The sequence below is a fragment of the Pyxicephalus adspersus genome, chromosome 2 (assembly GCF_032062135.1).
Source record: "Pyxicephalus adspersus chromosome 2, UCB_Pads_2.0, whole genome shotgun sequence".
NCBI classification, from domain to species: Eukaryota; Metazoa; Chordata; class Amphibia; order Anura; family Pyxicephalidae; genus Pyxicephalus; species Pyxicephalus adspersus.
Window position 1 is genome coordinate 140,147,768 of NC_092859.1, and position 24,049 is coordinate 140,171,816.

Below are 24,049 nucleotides of genomic sequence, written 5' to 3' on the forward strand. Positions count from 1 at the left end.
GAATTAAATCCCGTATCATGGTACTGTCACTCATCCCTAACAAATTAACAGGCTATATTCATGGCATAGCCAATACTGTAACAGACCATATGACTACTAGGAGGCCTGGCACAGCTGTCTGCCTGGTTACTGTCTGGTTCCATAATTACTTATCCAGCCTGTCATAGCATTTGGCACTGAATGACACTCTTTTGTCCATGTTAAAAATCCCAGTGCCATGTCTACTGGATGTCATAAAGATGTCCAATTCTCTGCGTAGGATCACCTTCCTGCTAAAGTATAGAAGACGTTGTTCCCGTGTTCTTAAGTAGTGACGGCTAAACACAGGAAGGTGTTCGAGTGGCATCCGCTTTGTTATGTGGGAAAGCAGTCGCATAGTTTTAACTTCCTCCAGGCAGATCACTATCTGGCCTGTTTTGGGAAATTTGTTTTTCAGCTTTTTTTTCGGTTATAGACCAGGCAGCTGCAGCAGATGAGAGTATACAAGTCTTCCTGCTGGATTCGAAGAGCAAGTCGTACCATGTACAATTCACTTATATTCGTTTTATTTTAAAGATACACGAGGAAGAAAAAACAGTGACACACAGAGTTGTATTATTCCACCTTCATTCCAAACCATCTGTTATTATATTAAGTTTGTTCCACATTTATCTTTAGTTATCAACCTGTAGCAAAATTGCATCAATGGTTGAATTATTGAGCATTTAAAAATTAAGAAGATGAACAATGTGCTACCATCGATCAGATACAAATAACAAAGATCTAGCTGATCATATAGAAGCTGTAAAGGACATCTGTTGCAAAAACAGGAGGAATGTGTTTTAGTTATGCCGAGAGCCTGGTAGGTGTCTTCAATCTCTATACAATACAGTGTTCTCCCCAGCCCCTTTTAGTGGGATGCACTACCCGGCACTTTTTAGTAACCACCCAGATAGTTTTGGGTGGTTACTGAAAAGTTGCGTCACAATACAGGGATGCGACCCACCTACCATTTCTTCCCACCCAGCTTAAAAAACAATTCTGGGTTGAATAATGCAATATATTACATTCTAGTTAATACCATTGAAATTATATAAAAGCACGTTTGGTTGTATGTACAATAAAACCCAGTTTGTGCACAGTTTCTCAAAAAGGATGTCATAGAACTCTATGATTCCTCAAGCAACAGGCAATTTATCTCCACTTAAGTGACCCCCAATGATATTTTTGGCTTTTTGGTCTGTATTCTTTCCACTGACCATCACATTAATATACTGTGAGCTGTGGATATGGTAATTATAGCAGGGGTTCCCTGAAGACCTAAAAGTTATTTCAAAGATTCAAAAAGGACAAAAACAGCTGGTAACACATTGGGTTTGATCTGTAAAAGTCTGTGTTCATCTATGAAGCAATATACCAGACAAGTTGACCTGTACACCAGATGAACGCCATGAACTTGCCTACTCCAACTGTCAACGTGCAAACACTTGTTGCACAGACAGTGACCAGGTCACCTCTGCCAGTGTAATACATTTAGGTAAAGAATGCCCAGCAAATCCAGGCCAGGCTGCTAGCAGATGGCCAGATTTGCAGAATAGTAATGTGTTATACAAGTTGCTTGATGAACACCCAACAATATCACATGGGGGTAAGAAGACTGTCTTCAACCCTGAGGAATCAAAACCAACCAAACCAAAAACATGTCTGAACTTACTCAAGCACCACTAGGGCAATGTAACCCCACTACAAATGATGAAAGCGTAGGAAAGTTATGTATTAAGATGCAGCGTCCTGCAACTTACACTGATCACACAGCTCAAATCTATCTTGCAGGCCAGAATACCTGATGGTTCACTAATACAGAGAAATAATACTGTCAGTTTTTATCCCTCCCCAGCATGAGAATGGGCAATGAAAGAAGAAGCTCTGCTTCTCTACTACTGTTTGTTGTTGGCAACAGGGCACCTGACATAGGTTCTCCTACACTATTCCAAAAACATGCAGAACCTACATTATTCCAAAAACATGCAGTTAGGTCAATTGGCTTCCCCCTAAATTGATCTTAGATCATTAGATTGTGTGGGCAGCACAATATCTCAGAGGTTAGCACACTGGCCTTACAGTGCTGGGTCCCAGGTTTGAATCTCAGCCAGGGCACTACCTGCATGGAGTTTACAGGTTCTTCCTGTGTTTTTGTGGATTTCCTCCCACATTCCAAAAACATGCAGTTAGGTTAAGTGGCTTACCCCCAAAAATCGACCTTAGACTGTATTAAAGACATATGACAATGTCAGGGACATTAGATTGTGAGCTAGGGGACAGCTAGTGACATGACTATGGGCTTTGTAACTGTGTAATATGTTGGCACTATACAAATACTGTATATATAATAATAATTATGAGACAATACAATGGTTTTCAACCAAGGTTCCATGGAATCCTAGGGTTCCTCAAGAGGTTACTTGGGGTTGAACAATGAGCAGTTTGTGACTACCAGGTCAGTCAAATGAAACCAATTAATTTTTTTGGCTAAATGTTGGCATTCTTTCCACTAGCCAACAATATAGCAGGCATTCTAGATATCTATATATGTATTTAGGGCATATCCGAACTATGTCTGGATGCTAGGCTGGTTTTCTATTCTTCCCAATTTTTTCCACTTGGCAACCCAAAATGCATCCACATCTCAGGACTGTTAAGCTGGATGGATTTTTATTTTTTTGAACTATTGAAATGTCCTATTTTAGATTTCTGGCCTCTAGCAGATGGATTTTGCCTGGTACTGTATTATCAATGGCACCTTCTCTTACATACTTTATAGTCAGATAAAGAATGTTCATTTTATAAACCAAACCATGGACTTTGTTTACAAAGTACAAGAAGAGCCAAATGCGAGCTCCTGCTTTTGAGTTGGAAATGTTAATTATTTTATGTGAAGCAAGCTGTTGCTCTTTGGCAACTGTTCACATTCCAGATTCTTGCTGTCATAGGTGTCATTGTCTTGACAAATGTTCCCTTTACTGTTACTAGATGCCACTGACCACACAAGATTAAATCCAGAGCAGTTACATCAGATAAAAGGCCTTCAACAAGGAATGTGACCAGAGACAATATTTCATTAGTATGTTGGTGTATGTACATTGGTAACATTAGGTACATAAGATCTTTAAAGAGTTACTTCTCATGTCTCTTTCTTTTTATATTTTCCCCATACAGTTTTTAACCCAGAATTTTTTTAAGTTGGGTGGGAAGAAATTGTAGATGGGTGGTGGACCCCTGTATTGTGACCCAAATCCTCAGTAACCACCCAAAAACAGCCGGGTGTTTACTGAAAATTGGCAGGTGGTTCACCCATCCAAGAGGGCAGGGGAGAACACTGCCATACACCTATAAAACCCCCCATTTCACCTATACCATTAAAAGGGCTTAGGGATCTCAGTCTACAGGACACAACACATTTATAAAACATGAGGTTGCCTACCATTCATTACATTTATCCCCAAATACTGTCACATGACAAATTATCAAGAAACCAAGTCCAACCATATCCGGTGATATTGGCAGACCTAACCTGTAAGTATAATACTCCTGTGATATGAATTCGTAAGCTCTTTCTTGACATGTAGGTGTATTTAAAAGTAAGATCTACTGTATGTTAAAGTTTTAAGTCTACAAATACTACTATGACCTACACAATAATGACCTTTTTATATGTAAAAGTAAAAATTCCAATAATTTGTGTGTCTGGCCGGGAGTATGTGAAATACAATTGGTCTTGGCAGCTGCCAGCGATTAGGGTGCACCCCGATTTAGGTTTCCAGTTGTTACCCAATGGTGAGTCTATCATCCCTCTGGTACAGACTGTTGCTAGGTGTAGGTTTGAAAGCATTTACAAATTGACATATGCTGAAAGTCATGACTAGTTCAGCAGCAGAAAGCTAAATTTATGGCTAGCAAGACGGATACCTACTTACTAATGGAGAAGTGAGAGGTACTTACCTGGGCTGTATAAAGAAAACACCTTAAATGTAACCTGGTAGAATATAAATGGACGTTGCAAATGCCAACTTAGTTTTTGAAGTTGGAAGCTCCATAGCCATCACACCTATTCTTCCTTCATTATTAGGTTACACTGAAGAACAATTTTGAACACATTTTTTGTTGACTTTTAATTTTTAAGCTTATTTACACTAAAATATGTATGCCAATTTTTAAAGTGCAGTTGGTTTTCTTCTATCGTCAGGTTTTTTCTCTACTACTTATGTTAATGTGGTTACTATAGCGTGGATTTGTATAGGCTATTCATTTACACACAATACAGTGTGCCCAGTGGCCGGTTTTCGTTACACTACTCTCTCTTGAAGAACATGATTATGGTGATGAACTAGGTGACAACAATGATAAAGAGTTTGAATTTGAAGAGGACTCTGTTCATAAGGGATTTGATCAGCATGAGTTGAGTGATTTAGGACTATCGAAGAAGGCTTCAGAACTCATAGCATGAAGCCTGCATGAGAAAAACTTACTTGAAAAGGGAACAAAGGTATCATAGTTTCGAACCAGAGAAATTGCATTTCTGCAGTACTTTAGAACTGACAGGGGTATGCTATGTGTATTGCCATAGCATACCTGGTTTATTGGAGGAATTGGGGATTCCAATCTACAACTATAACTGAATGGTGACTATTGATTCAAGGGTGTCCTCCTTCACAATGGCAAAATATTTGGGTCAGGCCCAATTGGCCATTCAGTTTCTCTTTGTGAAGAATATGCAGACATAAAGAGAGTGATTGAGTTGTTACAATATCACACAATTGGGTCATCTGTGTTGACCTTAAAATGGTATGCTTCCTTCTTGGTCAGCAACGGGGATACACCAAGTATCCCTGTTATCTGTGTGTGTGGGACAGCAGAGATCGCGAGAGGCATTGGGGGAAAGGACTTGGCCTCCAAGATCTGCCCTAAAACCAGGTGATCCAAACATTCTACATGAGCCACATAAATAATATTATATTCCCAATTCTGTACATGAAACTGGGTCTAATGAAGGAGTTCGTTAAAGCTTTGCTAACTGAAGGAGACCGTTTCAAGTTCCTCATTTTGGCATTTCCTAGCCGGTCACTTGAAAAAATAAAGGCCAGTGTGCAGCTTTCTGCATTCTGCAGCTCATCAAAGATGAACATTTCATCAGGAGAATGTCAGAAATCAGGAGAATGTCAGAAGTCCAAAAGAATGCTTGGTTATCATCCAAACCCATTGTCAAGGACATTCTTGGAAACACACGAGCAAACACAGAAATCGTCCAGAAGCTCTTGGAGAGCTACAAAATGCTTGGTTGCAATATGAACATCAAGGTGCATTTTCTACAGCGTTATCTTTCTAACTTCCCGGAAAAACCTTGGTGCAGTCAGTGATGAGCAAGGTGAACGGGTCCACCAAGATTTGAAGGTCATGGAAGGACGGTATCAGGGTAGATGGAAGGACGGTATCAGGGTAGATGGGATGTACATATGATGGCTGACTATTGTTGGAGCATCTGGCGGGATTGTCCTAACACTGAACACTCCAGGAAAAGCTATAAGCGTAAATGTTTTACTAATGTTTTACTGTAAAACAAATATCAGGGTAACAATAAATCCTTTGTATGAACCAAAGAAATGTAAATAAACAGTACATTCAAGTTATTATTTCATTATTTTTTCATTGTATGTAAAATTTGTATGTTTTTTTTACCAAAATGGAGGGTACCCTGTATCGTAAAAAGTGAATGTGATAGCATAAAAAATGGGATCATTTCTAGATTGACCACCCAAAAATTAGTAAAAAACAAGTGTAAGATCTAACTCAACAAAAATGCGTTCCCCAATGTTATTCACCGACATAGGAAAGTCAATGTGCATACAAGGTGTCAGGAGACAATACAAACACACTTGTTTCCTACTTGCTAGGATCGGAATAACAAGCCTAGACACAGGCAGGAGGTGGGATAGTGGCACATCAACAACATAGCTGAGGGCGCGGAAATAGGTCACTCTCCAAAATATATTTACCTGTGCATTTTTGTACTGCTTACTGGATCACAACGCAATGAGCCTGATATACCAAAGCTCCCCAAGACTGGAAAAGATAGACTATCATGGGTAAACCTGGGTGTATGGATTTAGCCTAGGATTGAAAACATCTGGCAAAAAGCAAATCCATTACAGGTTTTCTGGATCACCTAGGTTCTCCAACGATAATCTTATCTTCTCCAGGCTTGGAGAGCTTTAACACATCAGGTGCAATGCGTCCGACTTAGAAATAAAGAAATAATAAAAAATTTTGAATATGAAAAGTTCCCCACATGTAGCTCAACTGTGGTTTTACCTGTTTGACTGACGTAGCTTTTTGGTGCAAAGTTTTAAAACTTTTATCTACACTGTTCAATGTCACAGCTCTAAGTTGTGTGCTGTATTGTGACACTTCTGACACAAAATCATTGAATACAATGGATGCATGTAAGCAATAGACATTTAGTCAATATTTATTTTACAGCTGTACACCACAGCGTATACGGAGTTGGCTTTGCCCCAACAGTTGCCTCTATACACATATAGGGAATGCTGACGACAAAGGAAATGTATTGCTCCCAGCTAATGCAAGCCTTGCAAAAGCCAGTCAACCATTGTGTTAGAATATTACACTTATAAGCCATGTTATCACAGAGAATACACATGAATGAAGGCTAGACATGCTAACACATGCTTCAAAAAGAAGACCTATTCAGGTTAATTGGCTTCCCACTAAATATTTACCCTAGACTGTATAAAAGACAAATGACTGAGGTAGGGACATTAGATTGTGAGCCCCTTTGAGGGACAGCTAGTGACACGACTATGGACTATGTCGGAGCTATATAAATACTGTGTAATAATAAAAATAATAAGTCAATGTGCATGTAATAAAAAATGTACTAAATATATAGATTTGCAGATCTACTTCATACAATATTTAGGGAGAAAGTACTATGAAAACTTTCCAGCAGAGTCTGATGTTTTATCAGATGTCCAATGCTGTCCGTGCTCACAATTAGGAACCTTACCAGACTATCAATCATTGCTTGAGAGTAAACTTGATGATTTCTACCACACAGAAAAAAATAATCTTCTGTACTTTTTCTGGTTAGTTTGTCTATGACTGTTTTTACATAGTAATGAATGTTAAAAACCCATTAAAACTTTGCAAATTCTGTATAAAACATTTTCTGCTGCGATCGTTAATATGACTGTAGCAGACACAAAGTATGAAAAAGTACGAAATGTTCTTTTTACTAGACTGCCCGTCCCCTTCTCCTACAATGATGCACCCATGAGATCAAAAACATATAAGAAGAAAAGACCAGTAGCGTGTTTCTCATTTTACTGGAACTTCTTTAAAAGAGATCATCTGCAAATGCATTCTGGTAAGAGATAAGAGCACAAGAACGAAACAGGAATTAACAGCTTTAAACCACATGTGAGCATGTCATAGTAACGTGCCCCTTTTGCAGGTGCAGTGGCATGCATGGGTTTTTTTCCTTGAGAAAAATGAACTGTAAAGTGGATACTGGCATATCATGACAGGTGACTTCCACTAAAAGACAACCACATTCACGCTTCACATACCAGAACTGGCATCAGAGCTTGCAGAAAAATGTATGCTATGCAACAAGGTGACCTTAACCATTGCAATGACATTGGCTGCCCACAACAACCACAATCTGAAGAAATACAATGTATCGCAAATGCAACACTGTTTCTGACCTAATGCAAGGTCAATGCCTTTCGGGATTAAGGAGTGTAGCCATGAAATTGTAAAAATAGGAATGTTATAATATTTTCAAAGTCATGGTGTAGACCTTACCAATATTCAACAATGCAAACTTTGAAGAGCAGATAATCAAGCAATGAACCTCTCCTATTAATGCTGAGCCACCACAATCATTTACAGTGACCCCAGAAACATCAATAAAAATGTTGGATATGCTGAACCCTGTTCTGATGAAGATAGAGGCCGGCAGTATCACCATATTATTATTACACAGTATTTATATAGCGTCAACATATTATGCAGCACTGGACAAATCCATAGTCATGTGACTAGCTGTCCCTCAAAGGAGCTCACAATCTAATGTCCCTTACCTTTGTCATAAGTCTTTAATACAGTCTTAAGTAAATTTTGAGGGGAAGCCAAATAACCAAACTGCATGTTTGTGTAATGTGGGAGGAAACTGGAGTACCCTGAGGAAACCCACACACACATGGGGAGAACCTGCAAACTCCATGCAGATAGTGCCCTGGCCGAGATTCCAACCCGGGACCTAATACTGCAAAGGCCAGAGTGCTAACCACTCAGTCATCGTGTTTTCCTTATATTGGCGTCTCCATTTTTAGCTTGGCCACTTGCAAAGTAATTTTAATCCTGAAACATTACTTGATCCTAGTAAAGTTACTGCTACAATATGTGGCAGGAGTCTTCAATGCCAAATGCTGGCCAACACATCAATAAATACAAAGATCTTGTTACTTCACTGCCCAGAATTACAAAATAACAATATTGGTCCAAAAAAATCTGTCAGATGAATTCTTTTTCTTTTTAATTAAAGGCCAGGCAAGATGAACTCTGGAAACCGGTCATTCAAAGAACTGTGAAAATGCATAAAAATAATATATCACTGTTTTCCCTGAGTATAAAATATTTTATCCAGGAAATCCCAAGTCCTAAACATTCCAACTGATAGCTTACATGCCAAAATAAAAAATACCATTTCTTCTGGCCAAAACATATGTTTGAACAACTTTATTTCTTTCCCAAGAGGAAATTAGAGGGATCGCTCTACCGCCTTCAACTATATTTTCAAAAGTTTTTTTTTTCAATAAATAATCCAATTCCACAGAACAGGTTGTTCCATGATAAGTGTGCCCTAAATGCCCTAAGCCTCTTCTTTTCTAACCAAGAATAAAATTTGCTGTTACTTGATTTAACCTGAAACCCAATTCCAGCATTCTGTCCATGGCCCACAACCTAAAGTATTCCCTGCACAGTCACATGACAAGTGGGGACTTTTCCTTTCTCAAGCACTTCTGGTAGGCAGCCCTGTCTTCAGCACATACCATTGTTCCGATTGTAGGCTAGGGCCCTCCATGCAGAATTCTCCGGTGAGACCAAAATTTGTATTAAATAACGTCTAGGTCACCGTTTCTCAAGCAGGGTTCTTTGGAACACCTAGGGTCTCAATGAAGCTGCCAGGGGTTCCCTGAGCAATGAGCAATTTGTGCCCCTCAGGTGAGTTATCACAGTCACCATTTTTATGGATATCTGTAAGGGTGACATTCCTCCCAATGACCAACAATGCAAGAGGCATTTATCCCATTGACAACAAGGCTAATGTACTATGAATTGGGCATTTCGTGAATACTGGCAGCTGTTACCTGAAAGTTATTTCAGTGGTTGCCCCATTGGTTAAAAAAATCTGCTCTAGGCGATGTGTCCATAAAGACTTCAACTCATGGGAAGTGGTTCATACAACTCATTGGAGGACCGGTGGTCAAACAGAATTGTGCCATAGCATGGGAAAGCAAATAGTGTTTTGTTTTTTTCACCATAGCTCAACTATTTTAAAAAACAAAAATAAAACCTGCAGGGCCTTACTAAGGACAGAAAAACATCTAAAGCTGTGTTTCCCAACCAGGGTTCCTCCAGAGGTTGCTGGGGTTTCCATGAGCAATGAGCCATTTGAGCCCCTCAAGTCAGTTAACACTGACACCAATGATCTTTTTGTTTATCTATAAGGGTGGCATCTATAAGGGTGATGTAAGAGGAATTCTTCCTATTGACCCCCATGCTAGTATCCTGTGAGCTGTGGGTATAGTAATTATAGCAGGGGTTCCCCAAGACTGGATTTTTAGTAGAGGTTTCCCATAATAAAATTTTCAAGAAAGGCTGATCTAAAGAAACATCTAGGCACATATGCTAAAAGCTCTCAATACAGAAGACAGTCCACATCTAAAATAGATTTGTTTAATAATGATACTGTCAAAGCTGAAGAATCTCCACAGAGCTCAATAGAGATCTAAAAACTACTCAACAGTATGCACCATCAAAATCACTAAGCTTGTTGAAAAAGAAAAAACGTTATAACACTGATCAATCAAATTAGAGCTTTCCTCTGTTTAGAACCAATATTAATATAAGTAATAATTGATGGTTGGCTCCTTTGCCATTTGCCTTATAACACCCTGTTGTATTTATGGAAACTAATATTAAACTGAAAGAAAAAAGCCAAACACAAATGTTCTCACAAATTGCTGCTTGTCATTAGAACGGTGGCACAGTGGAGTTTTGAAATCTTCTATCATTTACAAGTGTTGTCTGAGCAGCAGCCCTGGGAATACGACAGCCAGAAATAGTCTTGCATAGTACAGTAAGCGAGTCTATTTGGGAGCTTATTTTGAATCGGTGCTATATTTTACTCATTCATGGGATGCTATATTTGTTACAGTAAAAACTATTAACAGCATCCCGTTTACAAAAAAAAAATCCTATGAGAAGTGTGCCAGCCGTTCTAATCTGGGGCGGGTTCCTGGCAGCAAGGTCTATTACACACACGTGCGACTGGAGTCACAAATAAAGGGTGGAAAAAACACTTAACCCCAAGGTTCTTTTTGCACCACTCTGAAAAGCCAGGTAAACATTCAAGGCATGCTTGGAAGAAAGTGTAACTTTAAACCTGAACTCCATTCAAACACAAAAATAGTCAAGTATTTCATTAGGAGCACATCAAGGTTTGCTCACACTTGCAGTAGGTATAAACACTTAGAAAAACACGTATGGAGGTTGTTTTGCCAATTTCCCGGTGTTTATCAAGGAGATATCTCCACCTCTACACTGCCAGTGCTTCTCATTCTCATTTGTAATAAATGATAATAAACTACAGGATCTCGTATGACATTTGCAGAACACTTCAAGTCACTTTTTTAAATTTTGTAAGACAGCTCAAACCCTTTATCACACTGTAGCAATAATATAAATAATATTAATTATTATGGCAAGTTACGATTCACAAGGGGTTAACTAGAAATACATTTTATTTAGTATCATTATAATACTATATAAACCTAGAAGTAACATCAACCCTGTACATTTTGATGAGGGACCCAATAAACCCTCTCAATACAGGCTGGGAACCAGAACCCTGCAGAAGAAAAAAAAGAACAGCGTCCGGTTTTCATTTCAGCAAACACCTGCTGAAGTTGTTTCATGCTGAATTACTGCACAAATCTAGAGGAGATACACAAAGGACATCTAATAAGAATATATATGGTTCTTGTTTTTAAACAACATTTGCTTATTACAGTATCAAAGGCTGTTGATGTACCCATAAAGATTACTCATTTATTCTGTTCCTAACACCTGCTACCTGGAAATGAAGTGGGGGGAAACCTAGCTCACAAGGACACAGCATTAAAACCTTGAGAGTTAAAACCTCTATCATAGGGGATTTACTATCACTTCCTGTCCTTGAGATGCAGAAAGTAAGCCAAAAATGCTTTTATTGTGAAAGTAATTCCAATTTAAGAAAGGTGTCAGAAGAACAAGTGTCACAACTGGAAGATTTTTCCTGAACACTCCAATATTTTGGATTTCCATCACTTTTTGTCTTGGTAATTTTGGTCACCAAAACAAATAGAGGGGTGACCTCCGAATTGGGGAAACAGCAATTTGCAAACCAAATTAAAATAGGATTTTATTATTGACATATACTTCAGCTAAATTTATACAATTTTCATCTGGCTGAACTGACATGCACAGGGGCTTATCAAGTCACGTGAAGCCTGCAATGACCTCCATATATCATAGAACCTGGCATGTGTGTTATACGAGCAATGTTACTGCTGAAGAGATCACCTACAAATATGCAAAGTGTCTCAATTAAATGTTACTGAGTGACTGTCATGCTGTCACATATTGTGCTTCATTGGCCAAGCTCTGACATGTTAACAGACGACCACCCCTCCCTTTGGTTTTACAAGAATAGGATTGTGACATAGGATTATGTGTCAAGTTATGTGAGTTAAGAGGGCCATACACGGCCGTTAGATTGTTAGATTTCATAAAGAGAATACCAACAACCGTTTTCAGGTTTAGATTGTAGGTTGATGAAAAGGAAAAGCTATATTAAAAGAAATACGCAGCTTGCCATTATCAACTTCTCATTCCGAAAGTGTTAGCCGCATGTTTGTCATGCTGATCCAAAGACTTTGATACGCTGGGGGTCACCAAACTGATGTGCTGACTTCAATAAACCCGCAAAACAAAGCATTGAAACTAAAACAGCCAGGCAGCTAGCATTTTCATAAGGCCTACAATTGTAGTCTACATCTGATTGAAGTACCTTAAGTTGAAGGGAGAAGTTTTGGTATATCTAAAGGATTACCTAGAAATAGTTATTCTGATAAAGATTATACACCAGACACCATTTTGTCTTCAATTCTTCCTGGAAAAATAGTAGAGCACTTCATGTGCCCAGAGCCCCCTCTGTGTAACCTCATCAAGACCCCATGTGCCCAGAGCCTCATCAAGACCCCGTGCCCAAAGCCTCCTCCGCGTGACCTCATCAAGACTCCCTGTGCCCACCAGACCTCCCTCCGTGTGACCTCATCAAGACCCCGTGCCCAGAGCCTCCTCCATGTGACCTCATCAAGACCCAGTGCCCAGAGCCTCCTCCGTTGAGACCTCATCAAGACTCCGTACCCAGAGCCTCCTCCATGTGACATCATCAAGACCCCGTGCCCAAAGCCTCCTCTGTGTGACCCCACGAGGACCCACTGTGCCCAGAGCCTCCTCCATGTGACCTCATCAAGACCCCCTGTGCCCACCAGAGGCTCCTCCGTGTGACCTCATCAAGACCCCCTGTGCCCACCAGAGCCTCCTCCGTGTGACCTCATCAAGACCCCCTGTGCCCACCAGAGCCTCCTCCGTGTGACCTCCTCAAGACCCCCCTGTGCCCACCAGAGCCTCCTCAAGACCCCCTGTGCCCAGAGCCTCCTCAGTGTGGCCTCACAAAGTCCCCCTGTGCGACCTCATCAAGACCCCCTGTGCCCAGAGCCTCTTCTATGTGACCTAACCAAGACCCCCTGTGCCCAATGCCTTCTCCATGTGACCTCATTAAGACCCCCTGTGCCCAGAGCCTCCTCAGTGTGACCTCACCAAGACCCCCTGCGCCCAGAGCCTCCGTGTGACCTTATCTTAGATCTTATTATTAGATCAGGGGTCATCATTGTATCAGCTTTGACATGAGGAAACACGGCCCTGCCTATACCAAGTTGTCTGCCTCCTCACACAATGCAGAGCAAGGCATGTTAAGCTAGTAATGGTAAACAATCAGTTTCATTCATTAGTAATTGTCCCTCTGGGTTTTTTGGGGCACAGCTTCAACATTTCAGGTCCACTCTTTAAGTAGTATTAAAATTAACCAAATAAAACATCAAATGTGAAGAACAGCACTGTACTAAACAAAAACAGATAAATATCTAATATAAGTTATGATACCAGATAAGAACTACAGATGTGTTGCATGCAGGATGTGATAGTGGTCTCTTATCTGCCTTGTAAGGAAATGATGACTGGTATCACTTCATTCCCCGATCTATAGGAACCGTGCAGACCACAAAATAATCCACGTCAATAGCACCCAGATTTATCTGTTATTCAACTTTACTATTACAGATAACACATACAAAAAATGATCAAAGTCAACCTCTCCTATAGACTTAAAATAATAACAATAAAACTTGAATGAAAAACAAATAAAATAAAAAGCATATCCATATCGAACATGACTCCTGGAACCCAATATATACATTAAGGACCTCGACTCTGTCTTTGCTCCCGTTTCTATAGATCAGTCCCACAGTATAAGGCCACAGAATTTTGTTTCATGGTTTCACCTTCACATTCAGCGGCAGTTTTTGCCAACTGCTTTTTTTGTTACCATCTGCCGTGCGGAATCTGCTGATCCAGAGACAAGTGGCAAAGTCTTACTTTAATCACAAAAGTCTGGAGTCATGTGCAAACAACACTGTGTACAAAATATAAAGTATATTAAGAAATGGATGACAATTAAGTCAAATTTACTTTTAGCTGTAACCAATTTAATAACAGCCGAGACATGATTTCTAGACATTGCTAGTACTTCTGCAAAAAGAACAGAACCATTCAGTACAATCTGTGCCAAGGAAAATCTGTCTGCTTGTGGAGTGAATGCAGTCAGGGTTGGGCTAGCATAGCAGATCTCAGAGTGGGGCTTTTTGGAGCTGAAAATACATCAGCGGCCCAAAATATACCAGACCTTTAACCTATCCATAAGTGTCAGCCTGACTCTACCACTTAACTCTAACCTTTTGCTTTTCCTGAGCTCCTGGTCCTCGGTACTTGGTCCCTCCACGACCTGAACTCTGACATTAAAAAAAAAAAATTCAGAAATCCTTGCTAATGTGTAATCCTCAGCACTGAAACTGGCTATACACTGGTCAAAGAGTGTATTACTAGCTAAATGATTTTATATATATATTTTTTTTTAATTATATACACACAGAGTAGGATAAAGGAAGGTGCAAAGTGTGCGTTCTCTCTTCTGTGTCCACCACAGAAGAGAGAACGCAAAGAGGGAGAGAAAAAGAAGAAGACGACTCTCTTTTTGTGCTGTAGTACTATAACACATTGCTGTTGTGCTGTAGTGCTATAACACATGGTAAAATAAAGTCACATGTCAGCACGTGTGCATAATACATGTGGTAGCAAATGCACTATGGTGTAAACAAGCCCTTAGGGTATCACACAAGAAGATGGTCTCCCAATCTGTTTTTTTTTTTTTAGATAAACCGGGCAACAATCCAATGCCAAGAACCTGTAGAGAGAGGATGATGCGGATTCACCATCACTGTTGTATCCAGGGATTGGAGGGGGGGGCACTGCCACTTTGCAGAACAACATGAAGGCCTTCTAGGGTTGAACCCATACATTTTTTTAAGCCGGGTGGGAAGAAATTGTAGGTGGGTGGCAGCCCCTGTATTGTGACCCAACTCTTCAGTAACCACCCAAAAACAGCCGGGTGGTTACTGAAAAGTGCCGGGTGGTACGCTTGATTAAAAGGGTCTGGGGAGAACACTGCCTTCTAACCTGAACCACAAGTACTGTAGCCGACAATGGGGGGGCACAAAATGGTTAAGTATAAAGTAGCTGGGGTTGTCCTTTGAACAGTACAGGCAAGGTGACAGTGTCTCTAACCTGAAGGTACTGAAGCCTGGGGGGATGAGTCAGGCCAGCGCTGCCAACTTCTTTATATTCTATATATATATATATATATATATATATATATATATATATATATATATATATTTAACTTTAAATTTAAACACATTGTATTGGATCTGTGGTAATAAAAAAAACCTGTAACACTGACATATAGGAATTTTGCTGAAAATGTAATATTTAATACAAATTTCCAAAAAAAAAAAAATCAAAAATATAAGAATATGCTATTAATAAACTAATATGCAAATTATCATTATTATCGATAATTATATAATTATCTTATGTCAAATTTATTGAAACTTAAGAATCACATTCTTTTTCTAAACTAGCACCAACAAATTATGCAGCGTTGTACAAAGTCCATAGTCTTGTCAGTAGCTGTGCCTCAAAGGTATATAGCAGGGGTCAGCAAACTTTTTTGTCTACTAGGCCATTTTAGGAGGTAAAGAAGGCACACTAGGCCGGACTCTCTCTCCAGTCCTTTGCTGATGGCTCCGCCCCAACCAGGAACACCCCTGAAAGGAAATCCCTCTCCTCCGCAATGCATACGGAGGAGAGGGAATGTCCCCTTAACCCGCATGTGGCTCTGGAGCCGCGGGTTGCCGACCCCTGCCGGCCGAGATTAGGCCGGATCAACTAGGGGGGCGTTAGGCCAGAACAGACTACTGGCTAGGCTGTATCTGGCCTAAAGGCTGGAGTTTGCTGACCCCTGGTATATAGCTTCTGTTAAAAAATTGGGGAATAGACTCATCTCTAACGCCCTGTCGTGTCCATAGGACAGAACATAAACAGAGATATGTTTCAGCAATAAAAATAGGAAGGAAGGCTTTAAATGATCTAAATCTACAAATAAAGTTGGTCTAATCATACATAATATTATTACACAGTATAAAGTAAGGCAAGTCCATAGTCATGTGCATAGCTGTCCCTCAAAGGAGCTCACAATCCCGATCATAGTCATATGGTATTACCACAGTCTAAAGGCAGGGGTGGGCAAACGTTTTCGCTCAGGGGCCACAATGGGTTCCAAAATTTGGCAGGGTGGCCGGGCCAGTTTGAGATGGATGGAGCGACGGGACAGGTGTCACCGAACATGATGTCATGATGACATAACCCCGCCCACTCTCCCATCGCAGATCTGAGTAGGCGATGGGAGAGTGGCGGGTTGTTCCACCCACTTCCCCAGACAATTTTGAGGAGCAGCCAATTAACCTAACTGCATGTTTTTGAAATGTGGGAGGAAACCCATGCAAACACAAGGAGAACCTGCAATTTCCATGCAGTGTCCTGGCCGAGATTCCAACCTGGGAACAAGCGCTGCAAAGGCCAGAGTGCTAACCTCTGAGCCACTCATATGTAAAGGCAACAATGATTTTTATGCGATACACAAAGGCATATGAGTACTTAAAATTCATGAAGTCCTAAATTGTGTAATGTAAATTCCAAGTATTGCTGCTTGGAACCAACATTAACTATCAGCACAGCTGCATCTGCTGAATACAAAAATAGAAATATAAAAAGTTAAAAAAAAAAAAAAATAGATACTTACAATCAAAAATTTGCATGTTTTATTAAAACTTAAAAACAAAAAAAGTACCTTGAAGTGGGTTTACCACCTAGGGGGTAAATGCTTGTTAAGGCTAGGGAGGGCACCAAGGGGATTATTTGCTTCCCCAGCCACTGGCACACCATCCCCTGCTTCCAATGCTCTAGGTGGTAGGTGGGCGCCTCGGCTCCTGCTGGGCTATCGGTTCTGAATTTTAGGGGAGGTCACCTGTGCCTGCAACCACAGTAACTTACAGAGAGGATCGTGCTGGATTGGTCACATCAAATGGATTTAAGGAATGAGGTAAGTAAATCTCCTTTTTCTGCTGCCCCTGGGCACAAATGGCATTTAACTCTTACAGTGTAAGGGCAGCCTCACTGCTAGGGAGCCAATGATTTATTTCACTTTAATAAAGATATCAAATACAATAGAGGAGAAAACCATGAATAAATACCCAAAGTACAACAGTCCTTTAATAACAAATTATTTTAATATCTCATGGGTATATTTATTTCTGGAGAGAAAATCTTATTTACACATTTTAAACCTATTAATACAAGTGGGAGTACCAAATTCTCAGCTATGAAATAAGATATTCCCTGCAGATTTATCTGGGAATTTACGGGATGCCTAGACATCAGGGGTAAATATTCAATGAGAATTATTGAGTAGAAGCTCTTAAAGGAACAGTGGAGTATATTTTCAAAGGGTTAGGATTGTGAGTTATGATGGCTGACCTTGAAATTTTGCTATAATTTTTACACATTTATTTCTAGTGTATTAAATATGGATATTTGTACCACCAGAGGGAGATCTCAGTGGAACTGTGCAATTAAAGCAAAGTATTGAGCTTGGATCTCTCAGCAACATGCATTGACCTTTCCACACTCCACTTAGCTGCTGGTAGTAATGTAAAACTGTCAGTATGGAGGTGAATGTGACTAGCTGTTCTTTGTAGATGACCCAGCATTGTCACATGAAAAGACAAGTGTGAACTCCAGACCCTACAATATCCTCCATAGAGCCTAAATATCCCCCTAGAGCAGTGAGATTGCAAAGGTAAGGTATTATAGATTGTAAGCTCTTCGGGGCAGGGTCCTCTCCTCCTTCTGTGTCACTGTCTGTTTCTGTCTGTCATTTGCAACCCCTATTTAATGTACAGCTGCGTAATATGTTGGCGTTATATAAATACTGCTTAATAATATTATAGGCTGTCTGGAAGCTGAAAGGGCAAAGCACAAGCTGCTTTTTTAAACTCCAAGGATAAAATCAAACTGGCGTTAAAGCATGTCACCCAAAGTCGTCCATGAGGAACAAATGGTGCGAATGTGAACGGTGCTGAGCCACCAGCTGTATAATGTTGAAACGTTGGTTCATTATGAGCCATCGCAGTGGTTAAGGCAGCTGTGTGACTTGCCAACCGCTGGGAGCCACCCGGGATTGCCTATTCCCACCAACCATCTGCACTTTGCTCTAATATAACCACACAGTTGAGCAGGAAAACTTTTTTTAATGATCCAGCCAATGCTTTGACTGCTTTGTGAGAAGAAGAAGCAAAACATAACCATTGCGTATCACTGCAAAGCAGAACCTGCACGTGTTGTGAGGAAATACGGCTTGCTCCATGTACATAAATATTGATATTTTAAACAGAAATAAAGTTCTGAAAATAATAAGCCTATAATTGCTTTAAAATAAGTAAAAATCCTGATATCACGCAATTATAAGCAAAGCACAATTCTTATTGACATTCATTCGCCAAAAAGGCAACAAAAAGGCTAGCGAATACAACCAAAGGCACAATAAAACAATTGCCACAGATTTCAAGGAGACAGAACAAATCCGGCCAATGGAGTCTGTGCTTTCTAATGTGCAAAAATTATATATTTAGATACAATATTTGTGGCAGCCATCCAGGAAACCAATATAAAAATCTCTAACCAACATATATTTATATTTTTGTAGATTTAGCTGAAATTACCTGCACCAAATCCTGTACAGTTGTGTGAAAAAGTAAGTTCACCAAATGGAAATTATTGACTTTTGGCACAAACAATAGATCTTCCTGCAAACAATGCCTGCAGATAATGATGATATATTTCAATAAAAACACAAAGATGATTTGCCTTTTAAATCTAATTTACAAAATTTTTAAATAGATGTAATGGTGTGCTGTAGAAAAAGTAGTTGCTAGCAATGCTCCCCATATTATGCAGCGCTGTACATTAAATAGGGGTTGCAAATGACAGAGAGAAACAGACAGTGACACAGGAGGTAGAGAGGACCCTGCCCTGAAGAGCTTACAATCTAAGAGCAAAATAAAGTTCTTACAGGTCTTTTGCATTAATGCCGACGGAAGTCAGACATCATCTTTTTGACATTTTTGATCACTCCTCCTTTTATCAGTTAAAATATGTTTGTGGGTTTCTTAAAAGTGGATATTTAAAACCCATCCACCAGCATTTCAATGGAATTTAAATCAGGACATAGACCAGGCCAATACATAACCTTTCACTTCCTGCCTAAGTCTTAAAGCAGCGAAGCAACCCCAAACTGACATTTCCACCACCATGTTTTACAGTTGGTATGAGACCCTTTTTTACATATTCAATTTGCAACAAACCCATCTATTGCAACCAACTCTATATGTTTGATTCATCAATAACCAGAAAAAAAGGACCAGAAGTAAATATGTTCAATGGCAAACTATAACCTTCCTCTAAATGTGCTGTTTCCAGGCACCTTTACCTCTCTAGTGTGATTTCTTTCTGAATGTAGATGCGTGCACTTTGACAATAAATGTAGAAAAGTTATTTGTAAAACCCACAAAAAAAAATTAGGATTCTGTTTTCTTTTTCCCATTACTCTACTTTTTTGCTGAATTTGCCGAGGCAGCCAGTTCTGGATAAATAAGCAGGTGACTGAAAATATGTTACCTGTTTTATATTTTCTGTACACTGGAATGATGGTTTTCAAATAATTTGGCAAAAAGTTTGACAAACTTCCACAACCTTCTTTCTGATGGCCTTAAAGAACCTTGAACTTGGTGTGATGTCACCACACACACCAATACCAAAGAGCCTCAGTATTTGAGTTTTAAATATGACCACCAGCAAACTTCCTAAGGAGGGTCTAATGCAGCCTCAAACTTTTCAACATTGGGGACACTTGAAAAAACTTTCAGGACTTAGGGAACGCCTGACATTAGCCACAGCTCAAAATAATGTGGCAATCAGGGGGAGCACTGCCAGGTCAATGGGAAGAATGTCACCCTTACAGAAGATCAATGGTGTCGGTGGCAACTCACCTGAGAGCCACAAATGGCTCATTGCTTAAGGAACCCCTAGTAACCTATAGAGGAACCCCAGGGTGCCACTGAGACTTATTAGAAAAACCCTGGTCTAAACATTGGAACCAGAACATCCTATGTAGAGGTGCATTTTCATTTTTTCAAAATATGTGTCATTCATTCAAGTAAAACATTTGTCTTTTTAAATATAAGACAAATGGGGTGTACTTGGTTTTTCACATGACAAATAATGTCATATTTTATAAAAGTTAATTTTTCAATTAATTAATTAATTTACGCAGAACTCCTAACTATTCTCCTACAATCACAACATTGAATCATGAATTCTGAGCTCCAGTATATTACTGACAATACATATAAAAATATATATATATATATATATATATATATATATATATATATGATTTATATGTCCAAAAATCAATTGTGGCTTTATATTGTGACACAGCGACCGAAATGCAATCCTCCCGTACCAATCCCGGCTATTAGATGTGTTTTTCAAAATGTGTTTACCCATCGATTTCCCCAAAGACAAGACTATAGTAGCTAGCAAGAACGGAACATCTGGAGACACCTCTAGGTGACTATACAATGGTAGCTCTGGGAGCACCTTCACCCAATTAAACAGTTTGTTTGGCGGTCACATTATTAATGAGACTGAGCACAGCCTGGGCTCAGAGCTGCAACTGCAAGTGTTGGGTTGTATTAACTCTTCCAATCACAGAACATTCTACGCAATGCATGAGAAAATCTAAATTAAACAACTGAAAACTAGTCATGAATTTACTGAATTATAACAATAAACAAACAAATATTGCAAACTGCTACAAATCAGAAATAAGAAATCAATTAATAAAATACAATGTTATTATTATTATGTTCAGCATTCCATGCAAAGAAATGACTGATCAGAACAAATCATACTTTACTTCCTCACCTTCTTATACAATATATATATATATATAAAAAATGTAAAGTGATCAGCCAGTCCTGTCAATTTGTTAAATAATGTCTTACAAACATAGGTGCCCCTTAATGATCTGACACCATTGCAATGCTATACCATACAAGCTTGGGGGGGAGTAGACCTATTTAATGTACATCGCTGTGTAATATGTTGGTGATATATGAATACGGTTTATTGAAAATAATAAATAATATACCAGCTACTTATGGCTAGCACGCAAATTCCAAAAATTGATAATCAACAAAGCAGCCTACACACAATTTCAAGGGACACATCATTCCATTAGCAGAATCCCATGACAGTCCCTGCAGACCCCGGGGCACACACAATTCTAATAATACCCAACAAACGATTTCCAGGGACACATTCTTTAATCAGCAGCATCCCATCCCTTCTGTCCTGTGACAGTCCCCACTGACCCCAACACACAACAATCCAACAACACTAACTCATTACAAAACACTTTAATGCATCCAGTTCAATACAATACAGCAAATAAAAGCTCACTGGGTTGCCATCAAGTTTGCAAAAACAGCATGTACTATAAACAATCCCCCGAAGTCAGTGCAGCCGATCCCCCTCGGCCTCATTCTATCACTTCCTATCTACATCATTCCTTTGATCCAGCTGTTCTGGTGGTGACAACGGCAAACCATGCCTTCACAATGTGTGTCAGTGACACCATCGCTTGCACTCCCATGTGACAAAACAAGAACACAACTAATATCACCACAAAGTATGCTTGGGGAAAAAAACATTTTTTTTTAAATAAATAACTTTTGAAATTGCATTAAAACATCAGAGCTTATATATGTCCAGGACCAGGGAGAAGTAATGGAATGTGACACCTAAACAACACAAGAGCTTCATGGTTGGATTTACATCTAGAACCAGGTAGTAGTATTGGAATGTGACACCGAAACAACATCAGTCACCCAGTGACCATGTAAAGGTTGTGGGGTTTTTTGGAGTTCCAGGGACATGACAGCAAGACCTGGAGGTGTCCCTGGACTGGTGACAGCCATCAGAGGGGTATGACTTCCTATGTCATAGGAGCAGGGGTCCTAGAGCCGGGGTAGAACATCTGCTCAAAGGTCCCAGAGCTGGGGTAGAACATCTGCTCAAAGGTCCCAGAGCTGGGGCAGAATATCAGCGCGGGGGTCCCAGAGCTGGAGCAGAATATCAGCGCGGGGGTCCCGGAGCTGGGGCAGAATATTTTTCGGGGGTCCTGGAGTTGGGAGAGAATATTTTGCGGGGGTCCTAAAGCCGGGGTAGAAGATCTGGCAAACGTCCTAGAGCTGGGGCGAAATACCAGTACAGAAGACATAGGGGTCTAGGGATGTGGACACTAAGGGTCACCAAGAGAGGTCACATGGTTTGTATGGGGGGCCCCTGGTCACGTGTGGCCCCATCCCCGGCCCCCAGAACTACAGGAAATGACAGAAGGAAGCACCCAGCTCTGGTCAGGGGTAAAAATAAGGCTTAGAATGGAAACCTCACATCTGCCCACTGACTTTTACCCCCAGCAATCCAATAAAAACAATGACAGCACATGTGGGGCCCCTCCCCCTGATAGAAACCCCTGTATAAAGCTTTGTATACTCACCAAATGTGCTTCTATGGGTTACCCTGTGTCTGTGCCCTGTGTGTGATACAATGCATTCCTCCCTCCTGCTGGATACACCCCTCCCTCCTCCTCACTCCTCCTCACCTGAGCCTCAGCTTCCCCCCGCCAGGACCCAGCGGACTCCTTTACTCCCCGCACAAGCTTCCCTGCGTGCTTTCTTTTTCGTGACCCTCCGCCACAGCCGCTTCACCTCCTGGAACTCACAGAAGGGGGGGTTCTGAAGAGGGCGGATCACTCCGCGCAAAAGGCCCGGTTGATGACGTCAGCGTCAGCTTAGCCCGAGCCCGCAGGAACAGAAAGCACGGGTGAAGTGACTCCGCGCGGCGATGTTAATCAGAAGCTGTCACGAAAAGTTCTCTTGTTTTGTTAACGGGGATGAGAAAACCCAAACGAGACCGCTTAGCTTGACAGCTCGCACGCTGGATTCCTCCTAGCAACCGATTACGTCATTTACCCCACAGCCTAAGGCTATTGGCTGTCAAAGTGACAGGAGACCAGGGGGAAAAAAAAGGGAAGGAAGAAGGGCAAGAATGACGTGCACTTGGACCAATGATAAAAGGGCGGAGGCGGGGTTAGGAGGACTTCCCATGGTCAATGTTATTATCAGCTGATAGCTAGGTGTGTGTGCTGGGTGTAGCCAGTCAGCTGGACTTGTTCTGGGAATTCTGAGGATCAAATCTCAGCTATGGACACACAAACCCTGCACTGACTACTTATAATTTCTGCATTGTGTAAACATATACTTCTTTTTCCAAATAAATGTAATACATTTTATATATAAATTTTTTATTATTATTCCTTTTTAACCTTTATATACATAGTGCCAACATATTACACAGCGCTGTACAATAAGCAGAGGTTGCAGATGACAAACAAGTGGAAATGATGGCACAGGAGCAAGAGAGGACCCTGACCAACAGAGCTTACAATCTAAGACATTGTTTCTTAATGAGAAAGTAAACTCAAAACTGCCTAAAGCAAAAAAAAATCCACTTACCTTCAATCCCGCAGCGCAGTCGATCAGTTCGGAGGCATCTTCCATCGGGCTTTGCCATCTTCACCTCTTCTTCCGGGTTTTTCTTCCTACATGACATGACCCAGGCGCGAGATCGGGTGACGTAGGTTGCAAAAAAAACTTGCCGATCTCACTGCGCATGTGTGAGATCGGCAAATATTTCTCGAAAATATTTCACAAAAAAGCTCCTGCGCATGCCTGAGATGATCAGGCATGCGCAAAAGGAGCACCCAAGAGCCTCCCGGGATTCGTGACGTAGGTATCCCGGGAGG

The 24,049-nt window shown here is 40.5% G+C and overlaps 1 long non-coding RNA gene across 1 annotated transcript in view; it reads right to left on the bottom strand.

Annotated features, from left to right (window-relative positions):
- The window catches only part of LOC140324620 (uncharacterized), a 56,951-nt gene extending 33,722 nt beyond the window's left edge, over positions 1-23,229 (bottom strand). Inside the window, exon 1 of the long non-coding RNA XR_011919556.1 lies at positions 22,847-23,229. This is a non-coding gene — a long non-coding RNA (uncharacterized lncRNA). The remainder of the gene's footprint in view (positions 1-22,846) is intronic.
- Between the last annotated feature and the right edge of the window lie 820 nt (positions 23,230-24,049).